General features: G+C 44.6%; 1 protein-coding gene across 1 annotated transcript in view; it reads right to left on the bottom strand.

The window, feature by feature from the left end:
* Positions 1–17,540, bottom strand: part of AGTR1 (angiotensin II receptor type 1) — a 121,932-nt gene that overhangs the window by 46,656 nt on the left and 57,736 nt on the right. The gene's annotated exons all lie outside the window — the stretch shown is intronic.

Genomic DNA, 17,540 nt, shown 5'->3' with positions numbered 1-17,540 from the left:
CATTGCAGTGTGATAAATGTACACTCCATTTAGTTTGTTTTTTCAGACAGTGTGTTAAATCCACCACTGGGTTTAGGAAACTGCACAGTCAGAGGGAGATAAAACCTTGCTGTACTAAACCTACTGATTGTTTTACATGCCCCTGCACAAAGATATATGGGGAGCATAACTCAGTCCCTGCACATCACTTCAGCATAAGTCAGACCCTGAATATGGATTGAGTGACAGTGCTATTTAGGCTAGCCATACACAAAATCAAATCTTGGCAGGAAACAGCAGAGTTTTGAACGGTTAATGGGCAGGCCGAATGTACCAAATTGATCGATTGATCAATTTGGTTACAACCAGCCTACCGGATTCTCTTGCTATATCCACTATTCACTGTCTTCTCCCAGAGGGAGTTCTTGGTCCATGGTCTGAGAGTCCTTCAGGTATGTTTTGGCAAACTCCAGGCAGGCTGTCATGTGCCTTTTACTAAGGAGTGGCTTCCGTCTGGCCACTCTACCATACAGACCTGATTGGCGGAGTGCTGCAGAGATGGTTGTTCTGTCTCCACAGAGAAATGCTGGAGCTCTGTCAGCTTGACCATTGGGTTTTTGGTCACGTCTCTGACTAAGGCCCTTCTCCCTCAATCACTCAGTTTTGCTGGATGGCCCGCTCTAGGAAGAGTCCTGTTGGTTCTGAATGTCTTCCATTTACAGATAGAAATGTAGAAATGTTTCTGTACCCTTCCCCAGATCTGAGCCTCGATACAATCCTGTCTCAAATGTCTACATACAATTCCTTGGACTTCATGGCTTGGTTTATGCTCTGACATGCACTGTTAACTGTGGGACCTTATATAGAGAGGTGTGTGTAGAATTAGGGTGTGCGAGCCACACTCTGTGATCAGTGAGTCTATGAGACTCGGCTGATCACAGATTGGAATAGGGGGTCGATTCTGACCCCTTATCACCTGATCAGCTGCCAGCCAATGACAGCTGATCATGTGATGTAAACAGAGATGGTAATCTGCAATTTTTTCTCCTCATGCTGGTAGCTGATCACCGGTGGCTGTGAGAGGGACATCAGTCCCGATTGTAGAGCGCCTCTGCAGAGGCTTCTGTGCCCCCTACCAGTGCCCACCAGCGCCACCTACCAGTGCCCACAGTACCACCCATCAGTGCCCACAGTGCCACCTATAAATGTCACCAATCAATGCCTCATCACCAGTGCTGCCTGTCAGTACCATCTACCAGTGCCCATCAGTGCCACCTACCAGTGACCATCAATGCCACCTGTCAGTGCCCATCAGTGACATCTATCAGTGACATCTATCAGTGCTGTCTTATGAGTGCCCATCAAGTGCAGTCTTATCAGTGCTTATCAGTGTCGCCTTATCTGTGCCCATCAGTGCAGCCGTCAGTGCAGCCTCATCCGCAAATATCAATGAAGGAGAAAAATTACCCATTTTCAAAATGTTATACTAAACTATGAAACGTTTTTTTTTTTCAAAAATGTCTTTTTTTGTTTGTTTAGCAAACCACCAAAAGAAAGCTCCATTTGTGTGAAAAAAATGATAAAAATGTAATTTGAGTACAGTGTAGCATGACCGTGCAATTGTCATCCAAATTGGCGATAATGCGATTTTAGGCAATATTGCACTTAGCAACAGATACACATATACAATTTTTTGTCTTTTGTTTGTTGTTGTTTGGTTTTTGGTTCTCTCCCTTCTCCTTCGTTTATTGGATCTATCTGTCAATCTCAGGAATTAATTTCCAGTAGGAATATTGCTGTTTTTTGGGACATTTGAGTAGCTTGTAACTTGGAAAATCGCATAATAGCAGCATTTTTTTGGCATATACCTCTTTTTTATTATATATATATTTTTTAGGATGAACACATGATCTATTCGGGATTATATATTTTATATATACCGACCTTACTCTGTAGGGTGTGGCTGATACACATTAGACCATCTTTATGATTGTAATAGATTCTAGTAGGAACTGTTTCTGTTGCCTTTTTTCTTGATCCTAATAGAAACAATTAGGACCTTATAGGATTTGAGGAATCCCGGTAGAAGGACTTTTCTTCACTCTATTTGTAAGGAATTTTATTTGTAGGTAGCGCCAATTACCCCGGCTACCATATTGTTCTATTTTTTGGAGGAAACCCCATTTGGAGTTTCTCTCCTTGTGGGTGGCAGCAACCTAGTGATACAATTAGTATTTGTCTGTAGCCATTGTTATCACTATCCTTTTTGATTTCCAACCCCCACCGTTGTTTAGCGCGGTTTTCTTCACTTTTATATTTATTCACCCTAGATGTTGACCACCTATCTCTAGTGTGGTCACTTATGCTTTGTGGGGAAATGAACCCCTGGATGGTATTTTTACTGGCTGGTCACGCTGCAATTGCTCCAATGGTGGGAAGAGAAATAACAGAGGGGCCCATAGCATAAAACCATGTTTTTTTTTGTTAGAAGTTACAAAAAGCAACGTAGGTACACTCATGTGTTCCGGTGCCTAAAGCCTGGAACATGTGTTCAGCATGTGTTTGTTAAGGGAATAGTCCGGCCGATATCCACTGGTTGCCGCTAACTTGCGGTGCTGGCTCGGTTTCCTAGATGAATTCTATCTTTATACTTATTTTCTGAATGTCAGAAATGAAATAATTATTCTAGTAAAGCTAACAGTACTTTGAGTGGAAGGGTTAGCATAATTCATTAATCAAATGCTCAGTAAACTCCATAACATGGGCACAGGGAATGCGGATTTCGAGCTGGAAATACAGTTCGCATAAGGGAAAGAGCTGAAGTACAGCTCTGGTGGTTGATGTTAAGTGTTTCTGAAAATAGTGTTTTGATAAGATAAAGGAGAACATGAGAAAGTTGATCAAGATGAAACAACGAGGATTCCCTTAGATAAAAAACGCATGTACAAAATGAAATGTCATAACTTGTGCAGTGGAAGCTTACAGTATGTCCTCTGTATGTACTGCAATTATTTCTTAATGTTTCCTGGTAAAATGTTTTCCTTCACATTGGCACTATATAAAAGAAGAAAGATTTGGGTGGAAGGTTAAACCGCTGCTTATACAGCAATGATACTCAAGGGAGAAATTTCAAATGTGCTCTGGGAGAAGTACATTAAAGTGGAACATAACTATATTTGAACACCACAAACTGAAATGCGATTTATTTCATTTTTAATATTCAAACTAAACTCACCCATCTATCCACATCTCTATGCTTTATTTTGTTGAGAAATCACTTTAGAAAACACCCAGTGTTTCTGGCCATGGCTATTTAAAAAAGGGCAAATAATTCATGTAGCATTTACTTAGTGGACTCTATCTGCCCTTAGCTCAGGCTAAGTAACAAGTAACTATAATATGTGTTGCTATCTCTTTCTTTACTGATGCTAGTAGCATAAAAACATAGGTGATGTTGATTGAGAGGGTTTAGTTCCCGGTTTAAGGAAGGTACAAGAAAAAGCTTAAGTATAGTTTGGCGTTAGAGTGACACTAAACAATATAATGATTTCTCAAAAATAATCCATACACATCCACTATTTATAGTGGCGGTTCTAAAGCCTTAAGTTTTTTTTTTTCTTAATGCATTAAGATAGATGATCCCCCCATCCCCCCTTATATTTACCTAAGCCTTATCTTGATCCTGCAATGTGCATGAGAGCAGTGGCTGTCACGGTCAGGAGTGAGGCCGAAATGCTGAGAGGGCTCCCCTTGCGGCCGAGCGCAGCACAACCCTGAAGTTGACACAGGGATGCAGTGCCCACAGTAGCACAGGTTGCCAGGTAGCAGCAGCAGAGGCCAAGTACGGAGTAAGCAGGCCTAGAAGGGCAACTGTGCTAGGAAGTCCGAGAGTAGGCAGCGGAAGTCCAGAGAATAATCAAACAGGCCGGGATCAGGTGCAGGAAGCGGATCAGGAACGTCGGGTACAAGCCAGGAGTCAGAGCCAGGAGAACAACAGGAACAGGTCAAGCAAGCCGGGTCGGTACACTGGAGATCAGAAAACAGGAAGCACGGGTACAGGTTTCACAGGAGAGCTGACGATAATCCAGCAATGCAGGAGTGTCAGGCGATCGTTTAAATGGACGAGATGACCGGGTCACATCGTGAGCGCGTTGGAGCGATCGCACGTCTACGTCGAGTACGTTGAGTATTCGTGGCATCACCGCGTATGCCCGCCCGGTTAGACGTAGCGTCGGTCGTTCGTCTGGAATCTACCTTGCGCTTACGTAGGCGCCGACGCGTGTTAACACGAACGAGCCTCGTGATATTGCGGCTATTTCCCTGACAGTGCCCCCCCCCAAGGGGCAGCCTCCGGATGCCCAACCGAGCCCATTTTTCAGGATACCGGCTGCGGAACCTATGTAGAAGCTTAGGAGCATGTACGTGGTTGGCAGGCTCCCATGAGTTTTCCTCAGCAGAATACCCCTTCCATTTAATTAAAAACTGGATGGTCCTACCTCTCCGACGACAGTCGAGGATGGACTCCACTTCGTACTCGGTTTCTTCACCAACCTGAACTGGAGCCGGGGGCATTTCTTCTCTACCTGAAAATGGACTAAAGGTAACAGGTTTAAGGAGGGAGACATGAAATATGGGATGGATTTTAAACGATTCAGGCAAAACAAGTTCAAAGGCTACGGTATTAATCTCCCGTTTGATCTCAAAAGGACCCAGAAATTTAGGTCCCAGTTTCCGGGAAGGGCAAGGCAGTTTGAGATTCGCTGCTGAAAGCCACACCTTATCCCCTGTCTTGAAGGTAGGGTTGACTCTCTTCCTTTTATCATACTGCTTCTTGTATTCCTCCTGGGCCCTTCTCATGGAATCTTGCAGTGTTTGATAGTTCGAGTGAATGAGATTTACTCTGTCTTGGACTGCCGGGACAGACGATTCAGGGATGGTGTTAGGCAGGAATGAAGGGTGAAATCCGTAGTTTGCCCAGAAGGGTGACTGGTTGGTGGAGGCGTGCACAGAGTTATTATATGCGAATTCCGCACACGGTAACAGGGAAGCCCAATCATCCTGGGAGAAGGAGCAGAAGCATCGCAGGTATTGCTCCAAAGTTTGGTTTGTCCTTTCGGTTTGTCCGTTACTCTGTGGGTGGTAGGCAGACGACAAACATATCTTAATTGAGAGCAACCTACACAGTTCTTTCCAAAATTTGGAGGTGAATTGTACCCCTCTGTCCGATACGATGCTATCAGGTACCCCGTGTAACCGGACTATCTCCCTTATAAAAGTTTTTGCCGTATCTAGGGCAGAGGGGGTCCCTTTTAGCGGCAAAAAATGCGCCATTTTGGACAGGCGGTCTACGACTACCAAGATGGCCGTAAACCCCTCAGAGGGAGGTAGTTCCACAATAAAATCCATGGAAATTTCTTTCCATGGTTTCTCCGGGACTGGCAGTGGCCTTAACAGACCCCAGGGTCTGGTGTTGGATCCCTTATTGCGCTGGCAGATGGTGCAGGAATCCACGTATAATTTACAGTCCGCCCTTAAAGTAGGCCACCATAGGGACCGCCGTACAAGGTCTGTCGTTTTCCGCACTCCGAAGTGGCCTGCGAGTTGGTGGTCATGGAAGGTCTTCAATACCAGTAACCTGGCCTGTTGGGGAACAAAAATCTTGTCCTGGCGCCATAGAAGCCCTTCTTGGCTCCTCAGGGACGAAACTTCGGTCTCCGTACACTGCCTAGTAGCCAGTTCGATAGAAGACCTTAGGTCTGGTTGTAATAACAGGAAATTTTGGGGAGACAGAATTGTACTGGGTGGAGCTCCTTCAGGGGTGTCAGGAAACATCCTCGATAAAGCATCCGCTTTGCTGTTCTTAGATCCCGGGCGGTAAGTAAGGTGGAAGTTGAATCTTGAAAAGAACAGAGCCCATCGGGCCTGTCGGGGTCTCAGACGTCTGGCCGTACGGAGATACTCCAAGTTCTTATGGTCCGTGAAGATTAGAATGGGATGAGCGGCACCTTCCAGGAGGTACCTCCATTCTTCAAGAGCGGCTTTGATCGCTAGAAGTTCCCGGTCCCCAACATCATAGTTCTTCTCTGGGGGACTCATCTTCCGAGAAAAAAAAGCTACGGGATGCAGTAAAGCTTTGGGACCTTGGCGTTGGGATAAGATCGCCCCGGTGGCCACCTCCGAAGCATCAACCTCTAGCACGAAGGGTAAGGCGGGATCTGGATGCTGCAGGATGGGCGCAGAGGTGAAAAGGATCTTGAGCTGATCAAAGGCGGACTGAGCTGCTGGGGACCAGTGGAACTTGGTGTGCTGGCGAGTGGTCAAGGTGATGGGGGCTACGATGGTGGAGAATCCCCGTATGAATCTTCGGTAAAAGTTAGCGAACTCGATAAACCTCTGTACCCCCTTTTTGTCGGAAGGAGCGGGCCAATCCAGGATGGATTTTACTTTCTGCGGGTCCATGGCAATTCCACCTGTAGAAATAATGAGTCCCAAGAAATGGATGGATTCCTTCTCAAAATCACACTTTTCGGCTTTGGCATATAGCCCATGAGTTCTAAGAATACATAGTACTTTCTTAACATGTACCCTGTGAAGTTCTAGTGAGGTTGAAAAAATCAGAATGTCGTCAAGGTAGGCGACAATAAAGTGGTCAAGGTGCTCCCGAAAGATATCATTAATGAAATGCTGAAAGGTTGCCGGGGCGTTACATAGTCCAAAGGGCATGACTAAATACTCGAAGTGACCAAATCTTGTTCTGAAGGCGGTCTTCCACTCGTCCCCTTCCCGAATACGGACAAGATTATAAGCCCCACGTAGATCAAGTTTCGTAAAGATACGTGAGGTATGGAACCTCTGGAGGAGTTCAGGGATAAGTGGAAGAGGATAACGGTTTTTGAGAGTAATATTATTTAATTCCCGATAGTCCACACATGGTCTTAGGGTCTTATCCTTTTTCTCCACAAAGAAGATACCTGCTCCGGCAGGGGATGAAGAGGGACGAATGAATCCTTTGGCCAGGTTTTCGTCAATGTATAGTCTCAGAGCCTCCAGTTCAGTCTCCGAAAGGGGAAATATCCGACCAAAAGGAATGGGGGCCCCGGGTAACAATTCAATGGGGCAGTCATAGGGGCGGTGTGGAGGTAGGGTATCGGCTTTCCTCTTGTCAAACACGTCTCGGAATTCCTGGTAGACTGCTGGTATGTGAGAAGCCGGACCGGGTACAGGTTGTACAGTCAGACAACTGGTCAGGTTGCAAGGGACGGGATCTAGGCAGTGCTGCTGGCAGTAGGGAGATGTGAAGGAGACCACCCTTGTGGGCCAATCGATCTGAGGGTTGTGCGCCTGTAGCCACGGGATCCCTAGGATAACAGGGAACATTGGGGAGCTCAGCACATCGAATTTAAGGAATTCCCGGTGACCCGAATCGGTGACCGTCAGGATGGGACTAGTTTCCTTGGTGACATGACCTGAACTAGGTAAGGAGCCATCGGCCAAACGGACGGTCAGTCTCTGTTCCTTGAGGTTCAGTGGGAGAGCCAGGCTCCTAGCCAAGGTTAAGTCCAGAAAGCAGCTGCAGGCTCCAGAGTCGATGATGGCTTGTAGAGGGATCCTGCTGCCTGCCACCATCAGTGAAACTGGAAGAGTGATGTGGGCAGAAGCTGACTTGGCTACCTGAAGATGAGATGGGGTGCTTGGGACTGGTTTACTCGGCCTTGTGGGGCAGTAGTTAATGAAATGTCCCGATTTCCCACAGTAAAAGCAGAGGTGTGCCTGACGGCGATGGAGTTTCTCTTCGGGGGTTAAAGCAGGACGGGGAGTGTCCTCCAGAACGGGAGCTACTGCTGGATGAGCTGAAGGTGGGACCTGGATGGAGCAAGTAGTCCGAGAGCGTTCAGACTGACGTTCCCGTAGACGCCTGTCGAGCTGGATGGCGAGTAAAATGAGGTCCTCAAGAGTAGTGGGGATCTTTAATCTGGCCAACTCGTCTTTAAGGGCTTCGGACAACCCCATACGGTAGTGAAATCTTAGTGCTGCTTCGTTCCAGCCGGAGTCAGAGCTCCAGGTACGGAATTCTACTGAATAGTCCTCCGCAGGTCGCCCACCCTGGCGAAGGGCGTACAAAGTTGCTTCGGCTGTAGCTGTCCGGAAAGGATCATCATACAGGCGGGTCATGGCTTCAAAGAACAAGTCCAAAGTATCTACATAAGGGCTGCGTTGCTCCAGCAGGCCGTGGGCCCACGTCTGGGGATCGTCCCTTAGTAATGAAATGGTGAACCCCACCTTGGTTGCTTCTGAAGAAAAAGTCTGAGGTTGCAGGGAGAAGTAGAGGAAACATGAGTTCTTGAAGGATCTGAATCTTCTTCGGTCCCCGAAGAAGCGCTCCGGGGCTGGGACTCGTGGTTCCGGGGCAGCTGAGACTGTAGAAGCAGGAACTTGACCAAGGAAGGTGGATGGTTCAAGCGGGTGTTGCAGGCGTTCCTTCAGCCAATGATATTTCTCTCGGAGCTCCTGAATAGCTGGAGTAAGGGCCGTAAGTTCTTGTAAAACGGCCTCCAACGGGGAGGAACCTCTGTCGACCTCTGACATGGCTGGATTATACTGTCACGGTCAGGAGTGAGGCCGAAATGCTGAGAGGGCTCCCCTTGCGGCCGAGCGCAGCACAACCCTGAAGTTGACACAGGGATGCAGTGCCCACAGTAGCACAGGTTGCCAGGTAGCAGCAGCAGAGGCCAAGTACGGAGTAAGCAGGCCTAGAAGGGCAACTGTGCTAGGAAGTCCGAGAGTAGGCAGCGGAAGTCCAGAGAATAGTCAAACAGGCCGGGATCAGGTGCAGGAAGCGGATCAGGAACGTCGGGTACAAGCCAGGAGTCAGAGCCAGGAGAACAACAGGAACAGGTCAAGCAAGCCGGGTCGGTACACTGGAGATCAGAAAACAGGAAGCACGGGTACAGGTTTCACAGGAGAGCTGACGATAATCCAGCAATGCAGGTGTGTCAGGCGATCGTTTAAATGGATGAGATGACCGGGTCACGTCGTGAGCGCGTTGGAGCGATCGCACGTCTACGTCGAGTACGTTGAGTATTCGTGGCATCACCGCGTATGCCCGCCCGGTTAGACGTAGCGTCGGTCGTTCGTCTGGAAACTACCTTGCGCTTACGTAGGCGCCGACGCGCGTTAACACGAACGAGCCTCGTGATATTGCGGCTATTTCCCTGACAGTGGCTCTCCCGCTTCTGTGCCTCCTCACTGGGCAGATTGATAGTAGTGGGAGCCATTGGCTCCCACTACTGTCAATCAAATCCTATGAGGAGGAAGCAGAGGGCAGGGATGAGTTCCACTGTCTGTCTAAATAGATCAGGAATCCCACGAGAGTTTCCTGAACAGCTTTCTATGGAGGCACTCAACAAAGGGGTGGAGGAGCACCCACGGAGACTCCAAAAGAGGAGGATCAGGATTAAAATTGAATCTTTAGAATCACTTTAACTGTATCTGAGCACAACAAACTGAACACACTATTTAATTAATTTCTAGTATCCAAAGTAAATTCCTTTACCACTTTCAGACCGGACCAATTTGCTGGTCAAAGACCAGACCACTTTTTGCGATTCGGCACTGCGTCGCTTTAACTGACAATTGCGCGGTCGTGCGACGTGGCTCCCAAACAAAATTGACGTCCTTTTTTTCCCACAAATAGAGCTTTCTTTTGGTGGTATTTGATCACCCCTGCGGTTTTTATTTTTTGCGCTATAAACAAAAATAGAGCGACAATTTTGAAAAAAACGCATAATTTTTTACTTTTTGTTATAATATATATCCCCCAAAAATATATAAAAAAAACGTTTTTTTCCCTCAGTTTAGGCCGATACGTATTCTTCTACAAAGCGATTATTGATTGGTTTGCGCAAAAGTTATAGCGTTTACAAAATAGGGATAGTTTTATAGCATTTTTATTAATAATTTTTTATTATTATTTTTTACTAGTAATGGCGGCGATCAGCGAATTTTATTGTGACTGCGACATTGTGGGGGACCCATCGGACATTTTTTACACATTTTTGGGACCATTGTCATTTATACAGTAATCACTGCTATATAAATGCAGTGATTCCTGTGTAAATGACACTGGCAGTGAAGGGGTTAACCAGTGGGTGGCAGTGTAGGGGTTAAGTGTTCCTAGGGGCGTGTTACTAACTGTGGGGGGGTTGGGCTTTCATTTAGTGAACACTGATCTCTGCTCCAATCACATGGAGCAGAGATCAGCGTCACTAGTTGCTAGGCAGAATGGAGAAATGTTGTTTACAACGGCACTTCTCCATTCGGCCGCTCCGTGAGACGATCGCGGGGATGCCCGCGGCGATCGAGTCCGCGGGTCCCACGACCGGACTCACGGGGGTACCGACCAGCGTGGGAGGGCGGCAAATTTAAAGGGACGTACATGTACGCCCATTTGCCTGCCTGTGCCATTCTGTCAACGTACATCGTCGTGCGCTGGTCGGCAAGTGGTTGATTTACCCATGTCCCCATGCTTCATTTTGCTGAGAAATCACTTTGAAAGACACCCCCCATGGCATTTCCAGCCACGGCCATCTTGAATAAAGGTAGATAATTCAGGTATGATTTTTTTCCCCAGAATCCATCTGCCCTTAGCTCAAGCACACAGGCAGTAGGGTATGCTTAGATAAGAAATTCCCTCCTCCTATCCTCTGCTCGTTCAGTAGAATAATGCACTTAGGGAAAAAGAATCCTCTGAAAGAGTACAACATTGATCGTATAATGTTACCCAGAACTACAAAGGAAAGAGATTTGTGGGTCCTTATTTCAGTTGATCGCAAAATGAGTAAACAGTGTGGCCAAACAATGGGAAAAGCAAATAGATTTCTAGGATACTAGAGGGAGGGGTCACCAGCAGCAAGTCCTCATTCTCTTATATAAAACGCCCATTAAACCTCATTTAGAAAACTATTTCTAGTTCTGGAGACCTTACCTAAAAAAAAATAGAATGACGAGCAACAAAAATGGTGAAAGTTCAGAGGGCTAAAACATATCAGACGTAAACTTCAGGAACCTAAAGCAGTATTAAACCCAAAAACAAAAAAATAAATATATTGCAGCTTACTAATCTTTAGATGTGGTGGCTGCATTATCAATTTTTTTTAGACTTTTCTTATTCTTTTATTTCAGCAGAGTGCTTTGAGGGCCATGCACCCGCACTTGCATGAATGTCTCATTGGGAACAGTGACTGTGTCCATGCAATTTCTGCATCCCAATTGACAGCTATGGGACTGCCTGTAAGGGGATGTCTGTATCCCAGTGCAGGTATATACGGCCCTCACACAGGACATGGATTCATACACCTTGTGTGAATGAGACCTTACAGTAATATGAGTACAGCATCTTTTTTTCTGCTGCAATGAAAATTCTTTTGATTGTGTATTTTTCCACAGAATTCTGTAAAGAGTAACTAACAAATAATTTGATTTTTTTTTCCTCATACGACAGAGCAGGTTAAACCCACACCTGAATAATTTAGAATATCTGATATAGAAGTACATGTTTCGTGATTAACCTTGATTGCCTTAACTAATTTTTTAGGCTGCAAGACTGCGTCCGCACGGGCATTCAGCCATGCTGCGAATCCCAGTGCAGCACACACTTTGTGTGCGTTCAGCTGTGATTGCCGCTGACAGCCTGTCATTGCAGTATACGGCCTTGATGACCACAGTTATTCGCTCGCAGCTGTCAAACCCAGTCGGTAGATTCCTGCTGGGATTTGCACCATGGCTAAATGCCCTGTGAGTTCATTGGAAATATAAAATATGTGTGTGTTGTCTGTTAAAAATATTCTACTATCAATTATTAGGATGTAGATGAAGATGAAATCACATTTTTAGAGCTGATAATGTTGAAACTATAGCAGTGAAATCAATATCTGTTTATGCAGCAGAATTTCAATCACCTTCCTAAACCCTACTTCAAATAGCAATTAAAATGCTATTGATCAGCTATAAACTAATATGTAAGGTCATTTGTTTATACTCTGTGTGTGTGTTAATATTAAGGCCGCGTACACACGGGTGGACTGTTCGGCCAACTTTGTCCGCTGAACAGTGTTTCGGCGGACAGTCCGCCCGTGTGTGGGCGTTCAGCGGACAGTTTCAGCGAACAGTCCGCTGAACAAGGTTTTTCGGAATCTCCGAAAAACTGTCCGCTGAAACCTTGTTTCAGCGAACAGTTCCCTCGTGTGTAGGCTTGTTCGACAAACTAAGTTCCGCGCATGCTCAGAAAGGATTTACACGCCGAAAGTTATAATGCAGTGTATAGGACGTCGTATTTTTCGTCCCGTCGTACGTGCCGTTCACGTCATCGCGCACGGTTTCAGCAAACTGTTCGTACGTCGTGTGTGGCCATGTCCGTCCATGCTAATTTTGAGCGGACTGTTTGCCGAAACTGTTTGACGGACAAAGTTGGCCGAACAGTCCCCGCGTGTGTACGCGGCCTAACACATCTTTTGATCCAGAAGAGTACCTTAAAAACCACGAGTCCACATAGCAAAAACTTGAATGGAACCCCAAAGAACCAAACAATTGTACAATAATCCAATTACCATTGCAGGTAATGAAGGGCTGAAAAAGGCATGGTGACTAAAAGTACACTTATCCTTTCAAGTGACCATGGTACTGACTAAAAGTGGTTGTAAACCTCAGACATGAAATATGACTAAAGCATATTGATCAGCCTCTATAGTGTGTACTTATCTCAATCCAGAGCACTAAGTGTCATTTCTGTTTGCTACCTCTACTATCAGCATCACGTCTGACAAGTTTAACTGACACCAAGAGAAAAAAGGTGACAGGGGAGGGACCTCCAGCAGCTGCAGCTCTGTTCCTGTGTGAAAAGGGGGGGGGGGGGGGTTCTTCCCTCCAATCAGAGCTCTCCTCACTGAGATCTGCAAGGTGTAACTTCAGCTCTCTAACACCTTTTTTCTGATAGCTCTGATAGCTCAGACAAGCTTTATAAATTATTCACGTTGGAATTGTAGGAGGATTTGTTTCATCTCTGGGCATTTTCTGAGGCCAGTCACTTCATTGGGTATATGTGAGGGTTTACAACCACTTTAACATAATGGCACTATGACTAGCCCGTAAAAGAAAAATAAATACCTTTCTGGCATACAGTGGCCTAAAATCTTCCTGTATTGCAGATCTCCAGCCCCTGTATTGCAGATCTTCAGCTGGTATCATAAATCTCTGGGTGTGTCCAGAACTTGATTTCTTTCAGGGTGTGGTAATCCCTCCTGCTGGTCCCTATGTCATGAAATGTGTTCTGTAGCAGGGGAAAGCACGGTACATGTAAGTGGTTCATGTAACGGACATACCTAGAAATATTAAATGTAAAAAGTATCTGCCAGGGATCTGCAATACAGCAGGAAAGTTTAGGCCTGCCAGAAAGTTTTTTTTCTTCTTTGTTTATAAGGTGGACTAGCTGGCCATACACCTATAGATTATCTGCAGATTTTCTATGGTTAGATGGAAAAAGTGCAACAGATTTCTCCATGTATGCTAAACTGTGTGGATGGAGGAATCTCCCACTGGGCCAAGCTTCAGTATCTTGGGCTCTCAACCTAAGCAATGCCTGCACCCAATCAAAATGTTCGGGTGTCGTGAGAGCCAGCAGGGCTGACTAGCAAGATATGGAAGCTTGGGCCAGTGGGAGATTCTTCCATCTACAGAGTTCAGCGTAGATGGAGGAATCTGTTCCACTTTTTCCATCTGACCATAGAAAATCTGCAGATAATCTATAAGTGTATGGCCAGTCTTAGAGTCATAATGAGATTCTTAGAAACAAAAGCCTTGTTGTATTGGTGTCGCTGCCACTAAGAAATATAACATTCTATTGACAACAATGCAAGAGGGGGCATTTTTGATGCCATGCCATGGGACTCAGGTACAGTCAGTGTTTAGAATGGAACATCAAATGTATAGCACAGCATAAAGAATGAGGCTGAGAACAGGGGATGTACAGCACACTGTAAAGAATGAGGCAATGAGAAATATAAATTAAGCATGCATCATACAGAAGGGGGTGATGTGGAATTTGAGATTTACAGCCCAGTGTAAAGAAAGAGGTGATGAGAAATATCATTTGGACAGCTCAGTGTACAGTATGATCTAGTGTGGAATAAGAATGTACTGCACTCCATACAGACTGGGATGATGCACAATATAAATTGTACAGCACAGTGGACTGAATGGGTTAAAATGAAGCATAAAATGTCTAGCATAGAGTATACAATGGGGCAGTGATTGGATATAAAATGTACAGCCCTGTATACAGAATGGGTCAACATCAGACATAAAATGTACAACACAGAGTACTGAATTTGGCAGTTTAATATAGAGAATGTATAGCATACAGAGTGAGACATAGTGTACTGAACCAGACAGTGTGGAATATAATATACAGTATATAATAAGCCATTGTGGAATAGGAAATGTACAGATTTGACAAAAAAAAAAACAGGTAGTACACAACAGGAAATGTGCAGCATGGCATATGGAATAAGGTGTAGCAGGAGGGATGATGTATATAGAGTGGCATATGGAATAAGGTGTAGCAGGAGAGGGGATGTATAGCATGGCATATGGAATAAGGTGTAGCATGAGAGGGGATGTATAGCATGGCATATGGAATAAGGTGTAGCATGAGAGGGGATGTATATCATGGCATATGGAATAAGGTGTAGCAGGAGAGGGGATGTATAGCATGGCATATGGAATAAGATGTAGCAGGTGGGGGGAGGTATAGCATGGCATATGGAATAAGATGTAGCAGGAGGGGGGATGTATAGCATGGCATATGGAATAAGGTGTAGCAGGAGAGGGGATGTATAGAATGGCATAGGGAATAAGGTGTAGCAGGAGAGGGGATGTATAGCATGGCATATGGAATAAGATGTAGCAGGAGGGGGATGTATAGCATGGCATATGGAATAAGATGTAGCAGGAGGGGAATGTATAGCATGGCATATGGAATAAGATGTAGCAGGAGGGGGATGTATAGCATGGCATATGGAATAAGATGTAGCAGGAGGGGGGAGGTATAGCATGGCATATGGAATAAGGTGTAGCGGGAGAGAGGATGTATGGCATGGCATATGGAATAAGGCGTAGCAGGAAAGGGGATGCCACATTTGGCACTTTTTTAGGGGGGGAGGGGGGGAGCAGACACCTGTCAAAACCTGGTACCCACTCTCACTTTTGGGTTAGATTGCCGCACAATGATTGCAGCGATGTACAAAATTTCTGGCCCCTCCTCCCCCCACTGCCTTCTGGGAGACACACAGGTCCCAGAAGACAACGGGACCATTCAGAAAGCACAGTGTGACTCGCACATGTGCAGTAGGAAACAGGCTGTAAAGCTGCAAGGCTTCACTTCCTATTTCCCTTAGTACGGATGCCGATGTTTGGTCAAAATAGCCAATTCATGTAAATCTCTGATCACGTCACTTCCTGTTACTGTAAAGCATCAGTAATTGGAGATTTAGATGAGTTGCTGTTTTAACACAACACTGGCAAGTATGTACACTCCAGCACACAATATTATGAGTGAACATTGTTAGTCCGCCCGATAATAATCAACAACATGGCCACCTTCAAGGTGGTGACAACTTTTTACTCCTTAGCCGCTGTTCTGTCAAAACAGCAAACTTCTTGTGTACTGGAGTGTACACGCTTGCAGGTGTTGTGTCAAAACAGCAACTCGTCTAAATCTCCAATTACCGATGCTTTAAAGTAACTGGAATTGATGTTATTGGAGATCTCAATGAATTGGCTATTTTGACAGAACACTGGCGCCTGCACCCAAAGCCGATGGATGGTTTGGCCAAGAGTGCCGACATTCCGTGATACCTGGACAGGTAAGTGTCCTTGTATTAAAAGTCAGCAGCCACAGTATTTGTAGCTGCTGACTTTTTTTTTTTTTTTTTTACAGTTGCTTCCTGGCTTCTGGCCTAGGCCAAAATGATGTCATACATCCTCGTCTTCATCACTGTCCCAGCGGCTCACTGAATGTCCTCTCTCATCACGTGATGAGATAGTATAGCAGTCATAAAAGAAGTGCATGTTTTTCTGTATACCATATATTTGCAGTATAAGATGAAGCAGTACAGCACAACCATTGTCTAGAACTAGAAAACAGGCATAAATAGCATGACCTGCATATGTAATAAGCAAATATGACTTTCCCTGTGTACATGTACTGTATATGTTTTGCATAATAGCAAGGTTTGTAAAACAATAAGACACATCAATAAGATCATTTACATCAAGATCATCTATTTTACATGGTTATTTAAAAACAATGAAAGTATTATTTCTATATAGAGTTTTTTTTTTATATATAGAGTTGGGATGGCTTAGAAATTATGGTTTTCTGTGACTTCCACTGCTGATATTTTTCCTAACTTTTTTGTAATTTTTGTTCTTATTAAATTATAAAATAGCATATGCAAACATCTACATAAGATGTGTAATAGAAACACAAATAGAGGTATAATGAACAATAAAATAGTCAATATTTGTCCAAAATATATCATGACATTTTTGACTTTCAAGTGATTCTAGCAGGAAGGGAATAGGGGAGGGAGGGGAAGGGGTAACACGTGCTGGTAATTTCATGTGGGAAAACCAATTAATAATGTTGGAACATACAAATGCGAGACAATTACAACAGAAATGTTTTGTTGAATGCAGTGTAGCCACTTCAGAGACTTTTGCTATGCGGCCTATTAAGTATCTGTGCTGCAAAACTCTTTTCTAAAAAGTCTTTTAGTAATTCTAAAGCTTTATTTTTATTTTTTAATAGCAAACATGTTATACTTACCTGCTCTGTGCAATGGTTTTTGCATAGAGCAGCCCCAATCTTCCTCTTCCATCTAAGGAGATGATGTCTCCTTAGACTAAACGCGCTGGGACAAGCCTGCTGATGCCATTGCGTTAACTTTCACTTTTCTTACAAGTGCTTTTTTATCTACTCAAATGTGAGTGTTCCTCAAATTTTAAATACATTTCCTTGTTATGCGGATTCACACTATGTGGAACTTTTATTTCATTTATGGTTGTATCCTGTGAGCATATGAAAAGGATTTGTTTCTTACTCCTCACTCTTTTCTATTGAAACCACTTTCTAGTTGGACAAGTTTCTTGATTGGTTCAAATGTTCGCATAATTTTATGTCTCTGCTTGGCCAACTGTTATATATGTTTGTTCTAACTCCTCCATACTTTCAGAGGTCATTGCCTGTTACCTGATCTTAGACAAGACTGTGTGTACATAAGAACCAGTGTAATTTGTCTTCAAGACTGTATAATTACTGTTGTATGTCTTTCCCTCCTCTACTTTCTTTTAATAAACAATTATTAAACAAAAAACAAAAATGAAAAGGATTTCATCTACCTACTTCTGAGTTTCGTGTGTTCCCTAATGCTGCGTACACACGACCAGACTTTCCGGCATACTAGGTCTGACGGTCTTCCCGACGGATTTTCGGAGGATTTCCAACA

The sequence above is a fragment of the Lithobates pipiens genome, unplaced genomic scaffold (genome assembly GCF_037356315.1).
Source record: "Lithobates pipiens isolate NorthernLeopardFrog02 unplaced genomic scaffold, aLitPip1_a1.2 Scaffold_18, whole genome shotgun sequence".
In the NCBI taxonomy this organism is placed as follows: domain Eukaryota; kingdom Metazoa; phylum Chordata; class Amphibia; order Anura; family Ranidae; genus Lithobates; species Lithobates pipiens.
The sequence above is the reverse complement of the archived record's forward strand: the minus strand, read 5'-3'. Positions and strand labels throughout refer to the sequence as shown.